Source organism: Lissotriton vulgaris, chromosome 4_1 (genome assembly GCF_964263255.1).
Source record: "Lissotriton vulgaris chromosome 4_1, aLisVul1.2, whole genome shotgun sequence".
NCBI classification, from domain to species: domain Eukaryota; kingdom Metazoa; phylum Chordata; class Amphibia; order Caudata; family Salamandridae; genus Lissotriton; species Lissotriton vulgaris.
In genome coordinates, this window is record NC_141691.1 from 2,005,904,136 (window position 1) to 2,005,923,279 (window position 19,144).

At 48.1% G+C, this 19,144-nt stretch overlaps 1 protein-coding gene across 2 annotated transcripts in view; it reads left to right on the forward strand.

Annotated features, from left to right (window-relative positions):
- The window catches only part of LOC147724853 (protein FAM83H-like), a 241,160-nt gene that overhangs the window by 15,549 nt on the left and 206,467 nt on the right, over positions 1–19,144 (forward strand). The gene's annotated exons all lie outside the window — the stretch shown is intronic.

The following is a 19,144-nucleotide window of genomic DNA, read 5'->3' on the forward strand; positions in this document are numbered from 1 at the left end:
GTAATAAGTAGGACTGTTAGCGCTCTAGTTGTTCTTTAGAACACTCTAGGAGGCTGCAGTAGAACACAAAGGAATCAACTGACAGTCTCTGTCCTTGTTGGATGTACATGTTTTACTGAGAATGTCAGACTTCATTTTCACATGACTGAGAAAGATAATGTGAATTTACAGAAAATATGCTTTCAGTTTAGCTTATAGATCCCCTTCCAAACCACTGTGGGAAAATCATGAGATATTAGTTTTCTTTCAAACAATATTCATGATATCACAGCAGAAGGTTTTTTCACATGGTAAAATCACCTTAGAACCCACCACAATTCCTAAAACGAGTATGGTGCCATCAACAAATGATTTATAATGTAACTAAAGTCCTAAAACCCTCTATTAACTACAATGCTTTTTAATGAGGTGCTATCATGTATATTGGTCCCAAGATGGCTGCCAACACTTCTTGGATGAAGTGCAGACAGCCAATCAGATCAGATGTGTGGTTAGGCTCCGCCCAGATATATATCTTTTTTTTAACCTAAATTACTCAAAATCCACTGGAGCACATATATTGAGACCTAGCAAAGGCACATCGGGCTAACAGTCCCTACAATTTTGCCAAGTTTCGTGCAAATCCATTCAGCCGTTCGAGCTAAAAGTGAGGCCAACCGCCCTATGGAAATTAACATGGGAAAAACGCGTTTTGGGCCCCCCCTTTTTTCTCGGCCCCCCCCTTGATGAAACCCCCCCAAATTGTCAGGGGCTGCTCAGAAACAAAATGTTCCATTTTCCTGAAAATTTCAGCCAATTCCGTCCACAAACGCCAAAGTTATTAGACATAGAATTTTCAAACATCCCATAGAGAAAAAATCCTAACTATATATACCTACTGGCGACCGCCAGTAGGTTATATATATATATATATATATATATATATATATATATATATATATATATACACATTTTTTAAATTTCATTAAAACATTTATTCTTCTAAATTGCATTATTTATATTATTCTTATTTATTATTTTATTTTATTACCCTTTACACTCTAAAAACGAACCCCACCCTGCTCCCTTTAAATACCCCTGCACCCCATAATCATAACCCACCCTTACTCCTTAAAATACCCCAACACCCTTAAACACTAACCCATCTTAACCCTATAAATATACCATGTACCCCAAAACCCAAACCTATCCCTAAACCCTAAAAATACCCCTGTACCCCAAAACCCAAACCTAGCCCTGAACCCTATAAAAAAATCGGGTGCAGACTCTTCCAACCCTATGTCTATGAGACAACAGGCCACTAAGGTTGCGGCCATCTGCTTTTCAACGCTGCGGTGGCTTCATAAGATCCTGTGGATGCTTCCACTCTCTTCCCGCAGAACCGTAGTCCAGGCGCTTGTAACATCACGCCTGGACTATGGTAACATTCTTTACTTGGGCGCAGATGAAGCTACCTTACAGGTGTTGCAGGTAGTGCAAAATGCGGCTGCGCGCCTGTTAAAAAACATCCCCAGACGCACTTCTGCCAAGGCCGCCTTACGTGACCTTCATTGGTTGAGCATCCCTGAACGTATTAAATTCAAGGCACTCTGCTATATGTTCACGGTTAAGCAGGGCAGTGCCCCAGCCTACCTCCAAGGGTTGATAACACCTTACAGACCCCTACATCCACTAAGGTCATCGGACATGGGAAACTTCACCATGCCAAGATGGAAGCTGACAAAAATGGGAGGTCGCTCCTTTTCTACACTGGGCCCCAAATATTGGAACTCTCTCCCACTGGCTCTAAAATTAGAGACCAATTTGCTTCGCTTCCGTAAGGCTTTGAAGACTTTGCTTTTTACTCAACGTGCCCAATAGTCTGCTGTGGCTCAAGTTAGGTGAAACTCCCTCCTTTCTTCTACAGTCTATCCCTAGCGCCGGGAAACCCATTGTGGGTAGCTGTGCGCGGTACAAGCTTAAATAAATAAAATAAATAAATACCCCTGAACCCAAACCTAGCCCTGAACCCTAAAAATACCCCTGTACCCCAAAACCCAAACCTACCCCTGAACCCTAAAATACCCCTGTACCCCAAAACCCAAATCTAGCCCTGAACCCTTAAAACACCCCTGTACCCCAAAATCTCCCCTGAACCCTAAAAAACCCTGTACCCCAAAACCCAAACCTACCCCTGAACCCTAAAATACCCCTGTACCCCAAAACCCAAACCTACCCCTGAACCCTAAAAATACCCCTATACCCCAAAACTCAAACCTAGCCCTGAACCCTAGAAATACCCCTGTACCCCAAAACCCATACCTATCCCTAAACCCTAAAACGACCCCTGTACCCCATAACCCAAAACTATATCTGAACCCTTAAAATTCCCAAACACCCCAAAACATATACCTCAGTACCACAAAACATATACCCCTATACCCATACTTACCTTATCCAAACATTTTTTTAAAAACATGCTTTTACCATTCACAAATTTTGTTGTAAATGTATGCGTGGTAAAAGCATATAAAATGTAATGCCATGCGTTATAATGGCATTGCGGAGTCCTGGTACTTTCGTAATGAAGGTATGCGGAGTGATGGTATGCGGAAAGAAAGTTGCGGAATAATGGGTGTTTACCCCCCCCCCCCCCCCCCGTAAGTACACTGTTGGCACTGCGGCCCACATCTCCAGCAACATACTCATATTTTTTCACCACCCATTTGAAAAATGCACAGGTCTCTCTCATTGATGGCCAGCACCGACATACACTTTCAGACACACCTCCCGCCACAAGTTCTAGAATTGCGAACTTTAGAGCTCGGGAGCTACGCTCGAATCTCGGCATCAGCTCAACATCCTGTGATTCCAGGCAAATCGCTTTGTCTCCCCGTGCCTACCACAAATGAATGTGTTCTTCTGTAATGTAAATTGTGCTCATGTTGTCGATATCGCGCTATATAATATTGCAAGGAAAAATAAAGTAGGGAAACTCGAGTTCACACACTACTGAACGCGCACTCTCAAGTGCATCAGCAGTGCACTGTGAATCGGAGCGTTTCACAGGCCTGTCACAGATAAGAAATGCAATCAAAACGAAATCCTACAAAACAATATACTACTGGCCGGCAGCAATTCATACCCGGACAACGTCGGGACGGGCTGCTAGTATAAATATAAAATGATGATAAACCAGTTTTATCATTTTATTTTTCATGGCGGATCAGGAACTGAGTCTTGAGGGAGGGGCCATCCTCTGTCAGCAGCATGGAGGAGGAGTGGTGGGCATAGGGTACTGCAAGTGGGCATGACAGTTTGTCCAGCTGTCTTAGGACGGCCAAACCGACATGCGCATTTGGATATCTCCAGGCATAGGCTCCCAGTTCCTTTGGGAGTGTAAAACCAGCCTGCTTATCCCAATCCCATTATTTCTCTCATGCTGGGTAAAAGTATTACCAGCATGGGAGCAGCGCCTAGATTGGCGCAGGGGATTCTGGTGGCCTGTAGTCAGGAGCAGAAGAGCAGAGAGGCAACGTGGCGCCAGGTTCGTTTTCATTTTAATTGATTTATTATTGTCCCTCTGGCTGCCCAACTCCTTTTCCTTGCTGACAGCCGCCACTGGCGCAATGTGACTTCCCTGTGTGAAACCTAAACACACCGGTGTGCTGCCACCACTCTGAACAAGCTTCAGCTGTTCAGAATCAACCCACATATTCTTAATTCTTATATCTATGTGTTACTTCTATACCGAACCTAGGCAAAAGGGTGCCAAACTTAGTCAGGGCATTAACTTTGGGGTCCTCCATTTGTTGAAAAAGTTAGTTTTTTCTGCTTGTTCCAGTCAGGAAGACTGTAATTCAGGCCCTAATCACTTCTAGGCTCGATTATGCCAACGCTCTGCACCTTATGTTATCCGTGGACTGCAGGTGATCTAGGATGCAGCAGCCCGGCTGCTTCGTAATCTTCTGCTGAGAATACTTACCTGTTTGCTCTGCACTGGCTCCCTGTGAGGAAACACATTTTATTATAAGACATGGGTTCTGATCTACAGAACCTTACATCGGATAGGCCCAAGATACCGGACCACCAGATTTCACTTACGCTGTCCAGCTAGGAAGCTCTGTCCCTAGCTACGGTCCCAAGAATTCACCATACCAGGGCAGGTGGGCGCTGTTTCTCTGTTCTTGGTCCCTCTGAGTAGAATACATTTCCCCTGGACTTCCATCTGGCAAGTTCGGAGCAGATCTTCAAAAAGAATTTGAAAACATGGCTTTAGACTCAGCTGTAATTGTATTAGTGGAAGACTAGCGCTGAGACACTCCTTGCAGCATTTGTGCGCTATGCAAATCCTACTCACCATCATCTAGAAGCAGGGCTTTTTTCCCCGAGGGAAGAGACCCTGATGACAAAGTCCAATTGTAGATGAACAAGAAAAACGTGTGCTTTTCACTGAAATGTGGATTTCTGTGAACCATAGCTCTTTCTCAGGCTAAATTAGCCATCCAGTGAAAAGAACCTGAAATCTGCTTTTGAGACCAAACTACTAAAAACACCGTTATTCCACCCTTCAAGATATTCGGCCAATCTTTGTTTGGCGCACAGAAACATTTATTTCTTGTTCATGGACTCAGGCCCCAAATGTTCATGGACTCAGGCCCCTGGTTGCTGCAGCCTCCTCTGTGGTTTCACTTTTCTGAAGCTTGACGGTGTCCAGTTCTCTCCACTCTAATGTACAGTGAGCAGCTTAGTAACATGGAGAGGCATTCCATGGCAGAATTAACCAATGGGCTGGTATTCTGTGGCACTGAAACAATTTGGCTGGTGGCAGAGTAACTGATTGGGTGGTATTTCATAGCACTGGAACGGATTGGCTGGTATTCCGTGGCATAGTAACTCATTGGCTGGTATTCTGGGGCACAGTAACTCATTGGCTGGTTTTCTCTGGCACAGTAGCTCATGGGCTGGCATTCTCTGATGTATATGTTATGTTAAAATAATTTGTAAAGCGCATGGCTGTCCTGGCAAAGGAAAGTCACAGTGCTGGAAGCAGAGAAAGGAGGACGGGAGAGGAAACGGATGTATGACGTTACAACGCATACTTTTACCACGCATGCCTTTACAACGCGGTATTTACAACGAAAACCTTTACAACGCATAGTGCTTTGGGGTGCTGAATAGTGAATAGTTTAATTTACTATTCCAACTCCAGTCCCCGTGGACACTAGGGAAGGTGTTGGATAGTAAATTAAACTTATTCCCTATCCTAGAGCGCCCCCCAGCGCAATGCGTTGTAATGGTTTTCGTTGTAAATACCGCGTGGTAAAGGCACTGCGTTGTAAAAGTTGCGTCGTAAAGGATGTTTCCCAGAGGAAACTAACAGCCTTCTGAATGTCAGGAAGTTGGGACTGCTTCTGATGGAAAGAGGCATGAAATTCCAGAGGGCTGGGGCTAGCACCTTGAATGAACGCCCTCCGACTCTGGTTCAGTGAAACCGAGGAACTTGTGCCAGATGGAGGTCGGCGAGCGTAGATCACGTGTCGTTGTGTTGGGAAGGCATTGATCGCTCAAAATCACTGGACCTTAGCCTGGGAGAATCTTGCAAGTGAGGCAAAGTGCTTTAAATTTAATTCTCTGTTCTATAGGCAGCCAGCGAAGTCGGCGCAGAAGGACAGAAACTGAGCAGTGCCTAGGGAGGGCAAAGAGCGTGCGGGCTGCAGCGTTCAGGGTGCCCTGTCGCCTCTTAGTCACAGACTTGTTGGTGCCAAGGAGCGGTCCACTGCAATAGTCCAGCCTGGCTAGAACAGTTACAGAAGACTGGTAAACCCAATATACGTCCCTTGGACATGGGTATAAAGCAGTACAATAAAATAGCTGGTCCCAAAGGCCAGTTCATCAATATCAAAATTACAATGATAAAGGAAACCAATAGAGAGCAAACGTAAAAATGTTTGGAACGCAGTGTTATTTAATCACACTGAACGCACATCAATACATAGCATCATTAAACAAATATCAAAATAGTGCAGTGCCCCAGGTGGGGAATGAGAATAAAGGTGTGTATTGTGATTGGAGTGAGGTTAAAAAGGGAATAAGTAAAGAGAATACAGTGTCAATCAAATACTTATTACAAAAAGAACAAGGCTCATAATTCAAGCCACAAAGTTCGAAATACAATCAGTTGAATGGGTAGCCATATTTGAATAAAGAGTCACAGTGAATAATCGCTGTTGATCACGCTGGCAGATATTGAAAGTTGTTGACGTTTCGACCCCTAAGATGTTGGAGGCTATTTATCCCTTACGTGGGGGTCTTCCTCAGGACAGGGAAGAATGGGAGGGGCACCATAAAAACACCTCCGCCTGGGGCTAGTTCATGGATGTGGGCACACAGGCTCCAGAGAACATGAGAGCGAGAAGTAGTCACTGGATCCGATACTTGTAACTGGCAAGGGGATCGGCTATTCAACTCCACCTTGGAGTGTTAATCTTATGATTTCAAGTGTAGGGCAACGGCTCAATGTTTCAAGGTCTCTCGCTGGCTCATAAGCTCGGGAAACAACTACCGTCCGGTCGATGCGAGAATCACAATACACACCTTTATTCTCCTTCCCCTTTTGGGCACTGCACTATTTTGATATTTGTTTAATGATGCTATGTATTGATGTGCATTCAGAGTGGTTAAATAACAGTGCGTTCCAAGCATTTTTATGTTTGCTCTCTATTTGTTTCCTTTATCATTGTCATTTTGATATTGATGAACTGTCCTTTGGGACCAGCTATTGTATTGTACTGGCTAGAACAGTGGCTTGAACAATCAGCTGGCGAGTGTGGGGGTAAAAAAAAAACAATACGAGTTTGAGGCCCCGCAACAAGCTGAAACAATTTCCTGTAACAGACTTTGCAATGATCTTCAAAGGTGAGTGCGCTATCGACTCAGTTGCCTAGAGTTTTTACAACAGTTTTCAGAAGAGGGGGTGCGCCGATCTTCCGGGGGCACCAATTGCTGCCCCATAGATGGGAGTCTCTACCTAGTAGGAGGATCTCCGAATTAGTGGAGTCCAGATGGGGACAATTATCCTCCATCCAGGCAGAGATAGCGGTTCCTGACTACTATGTAGAGTTTCGTCTCTATCAATGTTTGGTAGAGACGGTAACTATGATGGTCATGATTATTATATGTAAATGTTCCAATTAGTGTTAGGCAAGCATGATGCATTCTTCTTCTGCAGTGAGAATGTACATCCAGCTCACGAGTCAATGACACAGAAGTACTCATAGACATGGCACCAGAGTGTTGGTGCCTATTCTATGCCCGGTTACAGGAAATATTTGGATGTTTTTAAGTCGAGCCTGAACAGCGCATGCGCTGCTCTGCGAGACATGCTGTTTTGGAGTACGAAATATAAGCCCCGCCCACTCTCCGCCCATATTTATCATTGGCTTGTGTCATTGTCCTTCGTAAATGCTGGCTTCTGATTCTTTAATAGGCTTATTAGTCCCACCTTAATATCGCCTTGTCTTCATTCGTTACCTTCCATGAGGACTGGCCCTTTATTTTCGGTTGTTACTTGGTGAGTCTTTTTTAGTCTGTAAGTACTATTTATTTTAATGCGTTTTTCCTACAGCAGGCACGACATGCTTTCCTGCAGCATTCAGCACGCCATGCAGGCTTTCATTTTCTAAGCAGCCGGGGACAATGGCAGGCGCTTCTTGTAATAAGTCTAGCATTTACAAGAGTTTGAGCTATTGGCATTGTACATGAGAGTGCCTTTTATTTATTTTAGTTTCTTGTAGAGCGCTAACAATCATCCGGGGTAGGATATCACGGCGCTATGTAAGCTAGTGTGTATATGGTGTTAATTATCAAAACATATAAACAATAGGCATTGTCATTCACAATGCCAGTAGCTTAAACTCTCACAAATGCGCGACCTATTGCATTGCAAATGCTTGTTTTCTACGGACTTAACACAAGAGTTTTTATCTCTGTTGGCCGAGGAAGAATTATGGGTTTTATTTCTCCTCTTACGAATTATGAAGTATGTTAATTCTCCCAGATTATAAAGGATGAGGGGCATTACTTCTTCTACCTTAAGACTCTCAAGTCTCTTAGGCTACAAGAGCTACCCATACATCCATGAGGCCTGGGTATACATGTTTAAACAAAATAATGGCACTCATAGGTGTCACTTAAAAATATCAATACATTATTTGAACAGCTGGATAACCATCTACAGTTAATGGTGTCACCATGGAATCACACTTCAGACCACCTGTGAGGACCCTGGATGACTCCCCTATAACATCTGTGGACTGGCCCTGGACTCCACTGACACCACCGCCCTTTAAGAATCTGGGAGGTATCCTAGACCGGGGGAGTGTGGCAAGGAGGGTGCTTTGGTAGCTGGTTTTGGAGGGGCCACTCCAGATGTTTCCACCAGCAGCAGATGAGTCCCAGGAACCAGGAAGGGGATTGATCTGGAGCTCTTGAAAATACATCTCCCTTTTAAAAAGCCCCTTTAGGGGCCAGAAGGTAGGAAGAAAAAGCTCCTGGAGGCTAACGAGCAAAACAAGCAAAGATCATCAAAATTAGCCACATAAAGGTAAAGATATGGCTATTTAAAGCTTTGCTCTTTAAGGAAGAAAAATGACAAAAATAGGCATGTAGCACTCCGCTGCAAGTTCTATAAATTACCAGTGGATTGTGCCAGGCCCTGGGGGTCGGCACATGTGTCCTTTATTTATTCTTAAGGACAAGGTGTGAGCATGTAGCCCCTCCCTGAGCCAGCTTTCAGCCCAGTGGACCCCATTCCTTGGGGCTCAACACAAGTCAACTTCCCAGGGATCATATCCCCTGGGACACAGAAGGTACAGGTCACAGACGAGGACCTGCAGGGTGCTTCACCCGCCCCTTGTGCCCGTGTCTGGGGAGTGGGCACCCTGCTCTCAGCATCCCACCTGTGGCCAGCACAGGCGGGAAAAGCAAATGCTGGACCCTTCTTCTGTCCGATGGCAGCAATGTGGTCAGAAGCAGAACAATGAAGATGCTGCCCAGCGTGGGGAACCGGCTGGGGCCAGCAGGGCCTTGGGACTTCCACTGCAGCCCTCTACTGCCTCTTGCCTCTCGTGGAGGGCCCTGGGTTTGACTGGGAAACACCTCAAAAGAAACAAGCATTGGCATGGCCAATAGGTCACACCTTTGGGACCTTATAAGTGTTGACTGCTGATGGCCCGCTTCCTCTAAAAAGAAATTATGTAACACAAACACTCAGGTGCACTGCAGCAGCGCAAGCACTAGTGCTCACAGAGAACGACACACCCACACAGTCCTTCTCTCTCGCACACAACCTGTCTCTCTATTGTGCACACCACACATACAATTTCACACAAACGCACACATAATCTCTCTCACACACACACACAACATTTCTCACTTGCACACATACAGTCTCTCACTCACACATTCTCTCGCACACAATATTTCTGACAAACACTTGCAATCGTACACACACCCAGTCTCTCTCGTACACACACATACAACCCGTCTCTCTCTAGCGTGCACACACATACAATTTCACATAAAGGCACACACAAAGTCTGTCGCACACACACACAATCTCTCACACAAACACTTGCACCTGCAGGGGTTTGAGCACTGGGGAGCAGGCGCCGGGCCCTGCATCTCAGCATCATGTGGAGATGTGTATCAAAGACAGAAGCAATACGGTGCCCACACACACTGACACACACATAAAGAAACAACACACAGGCACAATGCACGCACACAAGCAGATCATGATCTCACGAGAAAAAGAAACACCTCTGCTTGATTAACTAAAACCGTCACTGAAAAGCAACACAATTTTACGTACTTTGAAAATGTGTAATAATCACAAAATTGTTAATGTTCACAATATTCACCTATTAATAACTACTGCTCATATTAATTATGGCGTTTTTAAGTGGCCAAGATAAAGAGTGGGGCTTTACAAAACTCGCAAATATATAATAAACAGTACTCGTTGCAACCCACAATGCACATGAGGTTAAAACAAATAATCTTTAACTGACCATAAACATGCGCGTATATGGATTCACAACGACAGAGTATTAAGGCTCTAACATATAGTAATGTGTGTTAATACACATTCCATATTAGTACATTTTCTGGTATATGACTTTCCTTGAGAATGTATCCGCCTTCAAACAGTTTTTCACCTTAAGCTTTGAAATTTGTTGGTATCGGAAGTTTTCGTAATTTATTTTATAAAATTCGCAATAAATGTGATACTAAAACAGCGCACAAATGAAATATACTATAGTCCCCGTCGGTGGTGTAAAACAAGTACAGTTTTTTGTTCTGGGAAGAATTCAGAATGGCAACTTTCGTCCAGATATCGAGGGTGATGTGTGTATGTGGGTTTTACAATATAGGCTATGGAATACGTCACAATTTTTTCCACAGCTAATACTATAAAAACATTTCCACAGTTGATAACTAATATTTTCGTTCATTCATTGATTCCGATTTCCTACAGACCTCACATTTTGTATTTTACCAAATGTATTTCCCCCTTCTGGAAAAAAACAAATACAAGATTTGCAGCTTTTATTGTTCATACTCAACAACGCCCTGGCCCCTTCGGGGGTATTTCTATTTTGCGCTGTGGACCCAAGTGTGAGGAAGGTTCGCCCCGTCCTCATCCCCGACAGCCCTAAAGTTCATTTCAAAATCAAAAGGCTAGAAAGTGTATACATTCCGGTAACGAGCACAGGTTTTACTAAGAGCCTCGCAGTGCAGCGCATGCACGCTGGCTCAGGCGAGACCTAAAAAGTAGATAGAGTGCAGAGAGTCACTAATAAACTATTCAAAGAAATGGGCGAGGAGTATCCCATAATGCTCTGCGAGGGAACTGAAATCTCGTCTTAGCTTGTATATAGTGGACCCATAGAGGCCAGCGGCACCACCAACATGTGTCATATATGTTGGGGGTAGATTGTGGGCAATTCCTCTCCCCTGCCAGACTTTTCTTTACAAACTTGCCCTAAGTCTCCCAAGGGAGCTACAATCATGTTCTTGGAAGAGGTTTACCCTTGATTCACTCTCTCCCAGAGCTGGAGCTTCTGTTCTTGGGCTCTGGAGTATGGAGCCCCCTTGTAGTTGATCCTATTGCTGCACTTTGTGAACTATGGAATGGGAAGAACAACTGTGACACATGTTTTAGAATTGAAAGTGCTTTATTTACAATGCTGATGAACAGTGCAATGTTTATTTTTATAATGAATACTCATATTGTTCCCATGAATTCCAGTGGAGTTACACTGACAAAGTATAACATGCGGTTGTTGTTATTAATGTGGTGACTCCTTGAAAAATCCAGTAGGCTTGCCTTATATATACTGACACTCCTTATATCGTGACGTTCCATTGGTGCGGGGGAGGTGGGTATTGTGATTACAGTGTTCAGGGCTCAATGTGGACTTAATATGATATGAGGGTGTCACCGAAAGTATTTTCATCTACCTGATGTGTATATTTATAATTTAATGCATAGCATTTAGTAGTGTGCGAGTGTAATAAAAGTGCTACCATCTAATTGTCAGATGTAGATTTTAGCCCCACCCCTTCCTTTCCCAGGAAATGTGACACGCACTGTTAATTGCTCATTTGTGTGGGGAGGCTTTTGATCCCTTTGCTAGGAAGCAGAGTAATTAACTTGGCCCAGTAGGCGGGACAAAGGCCTGGAATCTGATTCTGAGCTGAGCCAAGGAATTAAGACAAAAAGTGCCATAAGATGTCTAGGTGGATGTTGGGGACCAGAAATTCATACTCCAGGGGCATGTTTTACCCAAGTTTGATACCTTGCTGGACCTTGAAGGCCTAAGTGGAGTGAAACTGTACTTTAGTGCATGTTTCCCCTATGATGTGTACTCCGTGTAAGCAACAAAGACCGGCACTATGAACACCCACTCGCAAATCAAGGCCTTACTTAGGTCAGCATCAATCCTTGAAGACTCCCTTCTGCTTCAGGCTACCCCTGTTCAGATTTCATGTTGTCTCGCATGCAGATCCTGCACATGTGCACACACTTGACCATGTGTAACTGGCTCATAGTCTCTTACCCTTGCTGTGCAGCAGTTGGCTTATCTTATAAGGTAGACACTGGCGGTTGTCATGCTCTGACCGCTTTCTGTGAATTTGCTGCGATTGAGACTCAGGCAGTGAGACTCACAGTAAAAGCTACAAAAACTGGAATTCAAAAGCAAAAATCTAGAGGACTGAATGGGCAGAGTCCATTTGTTGAAGACATTATGCGGGGCAAAAATCCAACCACTGCCAGCAACATTTTTTTTGACCTGCTCCTGGTTTGTGAATTAAACTTGACATCTCGCATTAAGCTGGACTCTCAACCCTTACCTAAATCCCCAAAATTAACTGGAGACGTAGTAGTTGACTCTCGCAACTTCCATACTTGGATGGCTCAAATTGTTTCGGATAAATTTTTTTTTTTTTTATTAAATTTATACTTTATTGCAACCTCAAGTCACATACACAGCCAACATCGCCTACAACCCGGAGGCCGGCGGCATCGGAAAAAAAAAAAACACCCCCCAATCCCTGGGTAAAGGTAAGTTACACAGCCATAAAGATCAACAGCCCGAGGGCCTGGTGGCGAAACTGCAGGTGTGGAACAAGTGTGCAGAGGCAATAGATCATAGTAGCTACCATTGTATGACCACAACATATAAGCAGGATGCACACCCCGCAACGCCAACAAAATCAGACCCAGGTGCAACATGGCGTGCCAGATTGGCAGGATCGAAATAGCCATCCGGGAAGAACGGTGTAGAAACCCAGAGTCGAGGGCAGCACCAACGGGGACCTAGGGAAAGGAGAATAATGGGGGGGAGATCCCCCAGACCATAACAAACCCACCCACCCCCAAAGAAGAACAAGCCAGACTACCTAAACCCGTGTCACCACCCACCACCCACTCTGCACCACAACCATGAACCCCTCAGCTAGGCTAAGGGAGATAAGCAAACGCCCACTAAGGCGGGATAACGCTCTGGGAAGGGGACAGCGGTCGCCACACACCAGAACAGCCGTCACAAGCAACCCCCAACGCAAAAAACCTCAAAAGTCAGGCGTGAAACACCACACTGACAGAACGTTAAGGCCTTCAACTGACACACTCCTCCTCCACAGCTGATGCAGCCTCCTCCTCCTGTAGCACATCAAGCTCCACACTCTCCGGATCCGACTCACCATCCTCTTTCGCACTCTGAAACGCCCGAAACATACCCCAAAAGTTTTTGGGCCTACTCTTTGGCGGTAGGAGTTCACTATACACTTCCGATTGCGTGCAACAGTAAAGCAAGTCTGTTTCCCATCGTTTTTTAGTAGGGACTGGCCCCCGCATCCAACATAGTGCTATCAGCCGCTTTGCCGTAAGCAATGCCATGTCCGCAAGTCGCCGCAGAGCAACAGGAAGGGGTTTTGAAAAACCAAGTAAGGCGAGCGCCGGGTCAGGCAAGATCACCTCACCAAGGATAGTGCTGAGGTCCGTAAAGACCTCTACCCAGTATTTATGTATGGCAGGACAAGTCCAGGCCATATGGAGAAAGTCTGCTGTGTGAAAGTGGCAACGCTCACACTCCGCTGATGCTCTAAGGCCATACCTATGCAACCTCTCAGGCGTGTAGTAGACACGCTGTAGGAATTTAAAATGCACCAGACGGTGCCTACCGTTGAGCGAGATTTTCCTAGTATTAGTCGCACAATAACGCCACATGTCGTCTGAGATGGGAGATTGGAGGTCAGCCTGCCAGGCCAAACGGGCCTTGGAGGGGGGATATTGCCGTTGACTATCACCCAGTGACCTAAGAGCCGTGATCAGTTTGCGAGCTGAGGGGGTCTTGATGACATAAGTGAGTTCCGGCACTTCCGGCGGTTCCGCTAGGTCCGGGCCTAAAACGGCAAGAGCCGCTCTACGGACCCTGTGATATTGAAAACTATGAAGCAGCGTTGCCCCGGGACAGGAATGAAGGACGTGCTGCAGCGTTTTCAGAGTGCCCTTTGAAAAGAGATCTCCCACGGTAACAATGCCTAGGTCACGTAGCGCCTTCAGGACGCCCTTCTCCGTTAGTGGAGCCAACCAGGCCGCCCATTCTACACGGAGCAAAGGGGAATACAGCAGCGTGCACTCACGGGAGCCGATCAGAGCATGCCAAGCATGATTCGTGGCAGCTATGGAGTCCAAATTGCCGACCCTTCTATCAGGCGGATAACATACTGTCGCCGGAAGCGGGACGGGGTCTGCAAAGAGCCGCTCCAATTTCACATGAGGGATGCCTGGATCCCCATGAATCCACGTATGAAGGTGTGCACCCTGAGCGAGCCTATAGTATCGCTCCAGGTCTGGAGCCCCAAGGCCTCCCTGTTCGTACGGAAGGGTGAGCGTTTGCCACTGCACCCGCGGCTGTTTGCCCCCCCCACGCCAGGCGGACAAGGGTCTGGTTAAGTTGCCGGAAAAAGGCTTTGGAAAGGACTACTGGTATATTCACGAATAGAAAAAGGAACCTGGGGAGCACCACCATCTTCATGAGCGCAATCCTGCCCATGAGTGAAAGCGGGAGCCTAGACCACGCTTCGACATCATCCATCAGTTTGGAGTAGGCCACTCCATAATTCTCGCGGATCAGGACCTCCGGGTCTGTATGAATGCGTATTCCCAAGTAGCGAATAGAGTCCGTGGTCCATTGCAAGGGGTACTCCGAGTCGAAAGGGAGCGTCACCGGCGTCAGGGGCAGTGCTACTGATTTAGTCCAGTTGACGCGGAGGCCCGAAAGAGCCCCGAACCTCACCACCTCCCGCAGCACCGCCGAGAGGTTAGTCTCCGGGTCCCGGACATATAGCAGAGTGTCATCCGCATATGTGGAGATACCGATTTGGTACGTCGGAAAGTTTATCCCTTCAAACCGATGGTACTCTCGTATAGCGCAGGCGAGAGGTTCCGCTACCATGGCATACAGCAACGGAGAGAGGGGACAACCTTGACGCGTGCCCCTCCCAATTTCGATGGGAGCAGTGACCAGGTTACCTATCTTCAGCCTCGCAGTAGGTTTGTAGTATAGGGCACCCAACATTTGCAAAAACGGCTCCCCGAGGCCGAATTTACGAAGGACCCTCAGCATGAACGGCCACTCAACAGAATCGAAGGCCTTCTCCATATCCAAGAAGATGGCCACAGCTTTGTTTTCGTGTTTGACATGCTGGATCGTGCCTAGGACCGTGCGGATATTATAAGTGAGATTGCGTGAGGGAACAAACCCAGCCTGCTCCGGGGCAACCAGGTCCGGGACCAGCAGCGACAAACGAGTCGCAAGAACCTTAGCATACAGTTTCGCGTCCACATTTATCAGCGATAGCGGTCGGTAGGAGCCACACTGATTAAGGGGTTTGCCAGGTTTAGGGATGGTGATAAGCAACGCCTCTCTCATGGACTTCGACATGCTGCCCTGCTGGCAAATGTCATCGAACAAGAGCATCAAGTACGGGACCAGTTGCGCCTGAAAGGCCTTGTAGAAGGCTACCGTGAGACCATCCGCACCAGGAGCGCTACCGGATTTCATGCCCTCCAGTGCTTCCGTTATCTCCTCCTTCTGGATAGGGGCCATAAGAAACTCCCTCTGCCAGTCGGCCAGGAAGGGCATCTGAAGGTAGCTCAAATAGTCGTCGATTTCTTCCTCGAGATGTGCATCCCTCGAGGAGTAGAGGGCAGTGTAGTAGGCATGAAATTCCGCCAAGGTATCCTGCTCCTCCGTAACCACCGCCCCAGCAGCCGTCACCAACTCCTCGATAACCAATGGGGGCCTACTGTTGCGCATAATTTTAGCTAGGAGTGCACCAGGCCGCTCCCGTTCCCCATATGCACGCGCCGTCGCGTATTTGCCCATATGTTTAATTTCCCTGTCCGCTTCCTCCTGAAATTCATCTAGCAAGGACTTGAGCGCGACCGCGTCAGCTGCGTCCCCCGAGTCCACCGCCTGACTATCCAGACCCACTAGCTGCGTCTCGAGCAACTGCAGGCGTCGCCTGATAGCTTTGAGCACCCCAGAGTGCTTCGCCATAGTCATCCCTCTGATGTAAACCTTAAATGCGTCCCAGAGAACTTGAACGCTGTCCACTGAGCCCACATTGGTTGCGAAATAGGTATCTATGTCTTCGGCGAGTTCCCCTCTGAAAACCTCATCTAAGAGGGAGTACGGGGGGAACCTCCACGTGAAGGGGGGAATCCTCCTAGGAGGAGCCACCAGCAACAGGAGCAAGGGCGAGTGATCAGACAGCGTGCGCGGGAGAACCGTGCAACCCTTAACCATATCTAGCAAAACGCGGGAAACAAACCAATAATCTATGCGTGTGTGGATGTTGTGATAGGCCGAGTAGTGAGTGAACCCACCCCGCCCCGAGTGTCTATGTCGCCACACATCAAGTAAATCAAGTTTCACACATTCCGACAAAAGGAGGGACGCGGAAGCTGCAGGGGACCTAGGGGGGCCAGCAGATCTGTCAAGGTCCGGGTTCAGCACCAAGTTAAAATCCCCCCCCCACAGCATTCTAGAGCCCACAAACTGCCTGCAGCTGTCAGCAAGCGAAGAGTAGAACTCCGGGGAGTCGTAGTTGGGGCCATACACATTCACCAGCAAGAGATCATGATCTTTTCCAACACAACGTGCAACCACAAACCTCCCTTCCGGGTCCACTGCCACCCGGGTCAGCGACAGTCGGGATTTGGGATTAGCCCATATGAGCACGCCTCTAGCATGCGTTGTGAACCCCGCAGCGACACAAGCGGGGCCAAGGCCCCGCACCTGCAACATAGGGCTGGAAAGCGGTAAATGTGTCTCCTGCAATAAAGCAAGGTCAATGTGATGGCGTTGCAAATAGGCCAAGACCTTCCTGAGTTTGCGGAAATCGTTAAGCCCCCTTACGTTCCAGGACAGCAATCGCAAAGAGCCCAGAGAGCTCTCCGCACTCAGTGAGTCAGCAGTCGACATGGCAGATTAGAAAGTAAAATGTCGCAGAGCAGACAGTGTGACAGACACAGTGCAGTAGTCGGCAAAAACAAACCCCCCACCCGGCAAACCCCGAACCCCAAACAGCATGACAGCAATAATACACGAACAACCAAAGAACCGCCTCCCCCCCACCCACAGCCGACCATCCCCAACCCGGTCAGACAGGAATCATCACCACCCAGCATCCCCCCCGTACTCAACTATGAACTTTACAGAACCCCAAATAGCTCCCGAAGGAGCCAGAAGCCAAAAGCGCAGGGGCAGAGGGATCTAGCCAGCAAACGGCTCAGCTGGGAAACCAGTGCTAGTAACCTCTCGCGGGCTCCCGTCCCGCCCCCCGCCCAGAAGTAGTGAGCCCTGCCAGCTCTAGTCTTCACAGTTCCTCAATACCAGTCCCTTATGCGGAGGGGCCTACCCCTCGACCCCCCCCCCGGCAAGTGGAGCGGCCCCCCACCCAATCCACAGTGCTAACCGACCAGTCCGGGAGTAAACAGTTAGATCTCACCCAAAAGACATGACTCGGTGGGTCCACACTGATTGTGTGTAAGTCTTTGCCCCGCCCAGCGCCAGCAGTTCAGCAGCGTCTCTTATGCGTCCGGCTACTCCTGGTCACTCAAGTGGGAGGAGGCGTCTGGGTCCTCTCGCCTACTTCCCTGATTGTTGCGGTTGTCCTTCTCCCATTCCTTTAAGGATTTCTTAAGTTCTGCTGGGTCGGTGAAAAAGTGTGAGTGACCTTGCCTGTTGATGCGAAGCCTCGCAGGGTACAGCATGGCGTAGTCGAGCCCCAGGCCTTGCAGCTGTTTCTTGTAGGGGGCAAAGCGCTTCCTTTCCTCCTGTACTCTCGCCGTGAAGTCCGGGAATAGGGAGATGTTCATGCCCTCGAACTGTAGCTTCCCCTTTTCTCTGGCTAGTCGCAGTGCCAAGTCTCTGTCCCGATAATTAAGCAGCTTTGCTATGATCGGTCGTGGTGGGAGGCCAGGTTGTGGTTTCGGCCCCAGAGTGCGGTGGGCCCGTTCAACAATAAACATAGGGGAGAAGACATCTTCCCCTAACAGGGTCCGAAGGAGATTCTCCACAAACAGCTCCATTTTACCGGTGCTAGTGGATTCCGCCACACCCGTGATGCGTAGGTTGGAGCGCCTTGAGCGCGCCTCCAAATCCTCTGTCTTATCCTGGATGACTTGGAGCAGTCGACCAAACTGTCTGCGGTCCTTATCCCACTCCGTTTGAGCCTCTTCCGCCTCTGTGAGCCGTCTCTCTGCCATGTCCAGCCTCTCCGCATGTTTGTCCACCCTCTCGGACATGCGGTCCATCCGGTACGTCAGCGCGTCGATTTTGGTGCTAATCTCCGTCATGCTGACTTGTAGACCTTTTTCCATGGTCCCCAACATGTCCCGTATTTCGGAGCATAGGGAGTTCTCGGACGTCGTAGGGCGTGGAGGGGAAGATTGTGCTGCCCCCTCGGCCCCCTTCGCCTTCCTCTGGTCGAAAGATAGCTTGGGCTGCGACCTGTCCCCTTTCCCCATGGCAGTTCTAGTGGACATACAGCCGACAGGCACAGAAGTGTGGGAACCACCACCTGTGATTTGTGGTCCGGCTTAGCGGTGGGCGAAGCGGTGTAGGTCTCCCCCTTCTAGGGTGGAATGTCGCGGGACCGTAGCCCAAGATGGCGGCTTCCTGCAATAGAATGCAGAGTCAGCCGTTCCGCAGAACGCGTCTCTGGGCAGCACCCCACGTTGTCCGTTCGCCCAGTGGGTGGTCAAATTGCCTCGGTGCTTGGGATCAGGCCACTCACCGCTCCTCCAATGTCCTTCCTCCGCGTGGTGCTAGACGCCGGGAGTCGGCGAACAGTGCTTCTCACCTCCAAATTAGCAAGTCTCCTCAGGGCCTCCCCACAGGCAATGTGCGCTCAGTACACCCTCTTGCAGCCTCCTCCGCTCGTCGTCACCGGACAGGGGTCAGTCCTCTCCGCTGCTTCTCAGCGCCGGTCGCGAGTGTAACAGCCGACCAGGTGTCTCTGCGGATGGTCGGGACCGCCTCGGGCACACACGCCGCACGCACTGCGACGTAACCCGGGCAGC